The sequence below is a fragment of the Haliaeetus leucocephalus genome, unplaced genomic scaffold (assembly GCF_000737465.1).
Source record: "Haliaeetus leucocephalus isolate CR32 unplaced genomic scaffold, Haliaeetus_leucocephalus-4.0 Scaffold238, whole genome shotgun sequence".
Lineage (NCBI taxonomy): Eukaryota > Metazoa > Chordata > Aves > Accipitriformes > Accipitridae > Haliaeetus > Haliaeetus leucocephalus.
In genome coordinates, this window is record NW_010972674.1 from 286453 (window position 1) to 292534 (window position 6082).

Consider the following 6082-nt stretch of genomic DNA (forward strand, 5'->3'; position numbering starts at 1 on the left):
GCGGCGGGCGGGCCGGCCGCAGCCTTCGCGCCACGGGGGGCCTTTGCCTCGGTGCTCGTCGCGGCTCCTGAGGTTTGCCCCCCCAGCAGCTCTCCCTGGTTCTTCCCTGGGGCTGGGACTTTGCCCGCGGTTGCAGGAGGGATCCTGGAGAAAAGGCCGTGCCGAGTCCCGGTTGCTAGAGTGCCTGTCTGTGAGAGCAACGAACGTCACAGAAATGCTGTCCTTATTGCAGACCTCAGTATTAAAAACCGAGGAAAAACAGAGAAAATGCTACACTTTGAATAATTCCGTCTTCGTTTGGACACCAAAACGGACAGCTCATGCCCCGCAAAAGCCCCCCAGAGAGGAGCAGGGAAACAGTCTGTCTTTACCAGGAGATGTAATCTTATCTGGGATCAGAAAAGGTGAAAATAGTATAATCTTAAAATAGTAAGTGGAGGGGTGTTTTGTAGAGCAAGACTTAAGGCTGTCCAGCTGCTGCAACTACATTTTTTACCTTGGCGTGTTTTGACTTTCTAAGCACATCGTCAACACTGAATTTCCTACATACATAGCACATGGTTTTGCAATTTGCTTGCCATGTTGTTTTTTTTAATCTTTCAGTTACTCCTAAGTAGTCTCAATCTTAGCTCTGTCCTCAGTCAGATTTTTATCTCCAAATGTTTTCTTTTATTTAAGCGCCAATAGTACCAACAGTATCTTTAAGCCAGGAAAAGCCACTAAATTGAATGTACCCCTCCACACACGCACTACGTTTGCGCCCACAGATACATTTTTGGTCCCAGCACAATTCAGCGTCGTCGTCCTATCTTTTTCTACGCTGGCCTCAATATCCCTTTCTCACTGGCTGTGACAGGTATGAGCAGTTGATCACTAGGACTACTTATAGCAAGTTAGAGAGCTTGTCCGGTTGCCTGAGCAGAGGTGCAGCTGGAAAACCGGTTAGTTTGCACCAAGTCTGAACGGATGAATCGGCAAGTCCTCAAGAGTGCTTCAGGATCACTGGAACAGTCGGCATGAACAACTCCAGGACCCCATCTTCCACTAGCTGCAGCAAGAAAATAGGATGAATAAGATTGCTGAACACCATCCTCCTTCAGAGAAAAGGCTGCCATTCATCTCACTGATAGGCTTGCCTTCTTCCTGGTTTCCATGCTCCTGCTCTTTGGGGAGGTCTGCAGCTACTGGACTCTGTACCATGTTGTACCAGCTGGTGTGCTAAGGGGTGACTGAATGTGATACACCAGTGAAGCATCTTAGGGCAAAGAGGAATGCGTGTTAAGGTTGCAGATCTGTGGGCCTTTTTGTCCAAAGAGGTGAAGCAAAGAAATTTAAATTTTGTCTGTCTTGGCTTTACTGAGCCCCCTTCAGCTTTTTTCTTCTCCTGGGTTAGGTAACTCAGAGAGGGTTTCTTTCAAAGCACTCTTACTTGTCATTCTTCCAAAGCCCAGTAAGATGTTTGTATTACCTGTCATGAAGGAGCAGGAGGGCTGCTAAGAAGAGCGTAAGGCTGCATGAGGTTATGGCATGACAGACTGCTTTCTTACTTCTAGACATTTAAATCTGGCGCAGTTTAACTCTTTGACATACTGAACTTGAGAGAACATCAAAATGCATGCAGATGTTAGAGAATTTTATAATACTGTCCTTCACCATGAGAGGTTCACTAAGTTTTAATCTTTTGAGAAGACCCACCCTACATGGAATAGATTGGGCTCAGTACAGAAGGAAGCTCAGTGAAAGCTGTGGAAGAATTGAACAACTGCTCCGGGCGCTGAGAATCGGGCATTTTTATTGGTAGGAGTAAGGCATGTAGGAGGCCAGCAAGAGATTTTTAATGATTGGGAATAATGTTAAGGGAGATGCTGTTTTCATTTAATACCTCTCAAAATGAAATAGCCTGCATAATATGTTCCACTCTGTCCTAATGCAGTTCTATATGTTGAACTATACTGGACTGTGCTACACAACACCAAACAAGACAGTTCTGAAACTCCCTAGCACTCTGCCAGGACTGAGGCAGCTCCAGGACTTGCCCTTTTGATGTTTCCCTGTCAGAAACTGAGAAGATTACACTTGGAGTCCTGTGCAAGGACTTGTGCCACAGGTATGGTTGCCCTTCGTAGCCAGCTCTCACGCCTGATTTAAGCAGCTCTGTGGCCCTGGGTCAGCTGAAGTTCCCTGGCTTGTTTCTTGGGTCTTGTGTTGATCAAAAGCGTATGTGCGTGTGTGGTGTCAGTTACCCCATAGAAGACCACTCACCAACAGAAAAAATCCTGCTTTTGCATAGTCAGCTACTGCCATCTCTTCTAACATCAGTGCTGGGTGGGCGTAAAGGAACTCTGACAGGGCAATGGCGCTCATTTCTATGCTTCATACAAACCTAACATGCTGTGTGATGCTCTGGTAGGAACCACCCTCTTGAATGTCTCCAGGACCCTGCATGATCAGTAGCATGTACCATTGGTACAGACAGGAAGAAATACTCTTCAGCATAAGATAAGTAACTGTTGTTCTATATTCTATTTTGGAACTGGTTATAATGTATTTCACAGTTCACAGTTGATTTCCTATCCATTTGAGAGAAAAAAAAAGGGGGGTTTCCATGCTTTGTTGAGAAGCAAATTTATGCATTATTCTCTGTGTGGGTGTGTGACAGAATGCAAACGTGCATAATGCCAGGGATATTTATCTAATGCAAAGCACTAGCTGCCTAAAAGGTGATTTTGGGGAAAGGTCATACTACAGTTTGTTCACTGTAATCACTAATGAAATGCAATTTCTGAAAAGTTTTTCGCATGGTGGATGTTGTCTTGCTGAGGCTCACCTGGTAGATTTGCAGGCATCCTCTTGATCCTGACAGTGGCAGAAGTCCGAATTGTTAAGGGTATTTTCAGCTATTCCCTAATGAGTTCCTCTTTGTAGCACTTTAATGAACTCCAGGTTGTAGTTGCCTCCCCCTTCTTTCTCTCCTGATGCTTCTAATTTCAGATAAATATTTGAGATTAGAAGTGGCTCTGGGTATGAAATGTGACCCTTAACCTCCGTGCAGCTTTCTGATTATGACATGCCATTAAAAAACTAGATTCATCTCTCTAATCCCGCAACTTGGAAATGTTCAGCTCAAATTACATCGGTGTCTTTTTAACAGGAGCAACGTTTCTTTAAGGGATGTGTCACTTCCAAATGCAAAATAGGAAACAGCTGCCAGCTTCAGACATCAAATAGCAGCTACCCCCTATCCAGAAACAAGACCAATTTTTTGGGCTCCATGAAGCCCAAAATGTATCTTTTAAAATCGAATGGCTGCTCCACCTCAGCAGCTGAATAATCATTGGGGTTAACATAGCGGTTTTAATTGTTTCTTCTTCATACCTTCTGTGAAGGTATGAATTAGAGGAAGGACAGGATATCTTCACTCTGTGATACTTGGAAAGCTTTGGATCTTTACCGTATTTTAAAGACTAAGAACTCGCACACCATAGGTATTCGTCGCACCCTTTGGAGGCAAAAGTGTGCCAACTTTCAGAACAATCTTGCCCTTAAGTCCTCATGCCTCTTCACATATTTTACAGCAAAAGGTAGGGAATTACAAGAAATATGTCTCTAGACTTGTGACTGTTACAGAGGTGGCAACAGAGAATGATTAGTGCTTGTTTCTTAGTAAGAGCTGGGGAACACCAAGGAAGAAGTTCTAAAACAAACAAAATTAAGTACTTTGGTCATACAATACCATTTAACTGTGGTATCCATTGCCCCATGATCCTGTGGATGCCAAAAGCTCAGATGGGCTCAAAACGTGGCTGGGCAAATTCATGTAAGAGCGAGCCATCAGATATGATCAGATGTAAAGACGCATACTCTGACTCGGGAAGTCTAGAAGATGCAGATTGCTGAAAACTGGAAGTTGATACTGGGGAAAATATAGTTGCAGAGTCTTCTGCTCTGCTGCTGTTCCTAGCTGCTGTCAGAGGTAGTGTTCTGATTACCTTGATGTGAGCCTGTGTAGCCATTCTTATTAAGAAGGTCTTCTAAGATGTGGGGGGCCTCTCTCCTAGAAAAGAGCATCCTTGAGAGGACGGCGATTCATAACGTCTTTATGCAATGCCGAATTTCAGAGTATGAACAAAGTTCTTTACTACATAAGATGAGAACTGACAAGTAAAAGGATGTTGGTAATACCTCCATATATAGCTATCATGATTATACTCAGAAAGTTCCATAGCTGCTTAGCTAAAATAGTAAAAAAAAAAAAAATAGTGCTCACAGACAACTTACAGGGTATTGACATATGATTGAAAATCATTCAGCTGATATGGACCAACAAGTTACTAATCACCTGTTCTGTGGTAACTGGCCATATATATACACCTTGTCCATCCCAGCTCTGAAAGTAAAATTAAATCATAGAATCATAGAACAGCCCAGGTTGTAAGGGACCTCTGATCCAATGTTTCATGGGAAAAGGAGTCTAGGTGAGATTATCTAGCACCCTGTCTGATGGCATTTTGAAAACCTCCAGCAACGGAGACTCTACCCTCAACCCTGGGAGGTTGTTCTCACCATAAGAGATTTCTTTCTTGTGTGAAGATAAGTGTTGTCCCGATGCAACTTGTACCCACAGCCCCTTGTCTTCTCCCTGTGGCTCCTTGTGAAGAGACAGCCTCCTTCCTCTTTGTAGCTGCCCCTTAAGTACTGGAATATTGTAATGAGGTCCCCCTTGACATCAACTTAAACCATTTTAATGTGTTCAGCAGTTACAGACATGGACTGGGGTGCCAATGTCCTGAATGCTGTAGCTGTATAGGTGATATGACAATGATGCTTCCCAATGGAACGGAAAGAACAACTGTGAAGACATTTTCAAGTGTTATTTTTAAACAAGGCGTTATACACCAGGACATCCTTTACTACTATTACTACATCTTATTGAGCAGTTATGGTGTTGGGTGGACTTAGGAATCCACGTGCATAAGCAAGGGGATGTCTCTCCATCATGAAAATTCCTGTCCTCTCTTTTTCTCCCTTCTCTCACACTGCCGACATGGTAAAAACGAGCAAGCGTTATCTTTTACAAACGTGTCTTGCCTTAAAAGGATCTTTTTCCTTTATAAGCCAAGCAAAGCAGACATTTTTGTGGGCGCTGGGGGTGGCGGTGGGGACTTAAGCTTAACATATATGATAAATATAGAAGAAGTAGAGAAAGTATTTGGCATGTGGTAGCAGCTTAGGCTAAATAAATTCCAGTGGTTACCCAAACGAAAAGTTTTTTTTTTTGATAGCAAACAAAACAGACTGTAGTTGAATCTCTGAGAGCGCCTTCGATGCTGAAAAGGCGATGTTGAGAGTGAAAGGGAAGCTCATAAGTGAAATAAAGTCTCTTGAGAAATTTTGTGTCATAAAACGTAAGATAATCTTGGTTCCTTAGCTGCAGTCATCTCATCTGAAGGGCTGAGCTTGCAACACTAATCGTGAGATGCCCAATCGATGTTTTTCCTTTTTTTTGGCCATAAGAAATGGCTTTCCGAGGCAGCAGGATGCTGAAATTTGTCTAACCACCGGTGCCCCGATTGTGACGCTGTCTAGACACTCATCTGACAATGGGAATGTGGTAAGATGCTCCCCTCCTCTCTCTGAAACGTGGTTGTCGCAATAGCTTTTATCTTTTGCCAAGGAGTACCTGTCTTGTACGCGTGGATATTTTCGGAGTTGTTAGTCGCTGCCAGCACTGCTTGGTAAAGAGGCAAGAGCTTAGATCTGCGGAAGAGCTTTCTTGCCGTACATTCGGCACGTCAGCGCGCAGCCCCCCGAACAGATCCTTCCGACTCGGGGTGAAGAAGGACCGCGCGTACGCGGCCTGCTGCGCGCCAGGCTTTGCTACGTCGGCCGGCCGGGTGGGCTCGCGCTTGGGGGGTCACCACGAACAGCTGCCAGGCAAGGTCCAAGCACAACGAACAAATCCGCTTTATTTCCTGAGGGGTCAGGCGACCGATCCCAACACCGGCAACCCCACGGGGAAAGACAACGCGTAGCCAGCAGCTGCCGGAACCGCCGGCCGCTCTCCCCTCCAGCTCCCCGCCGG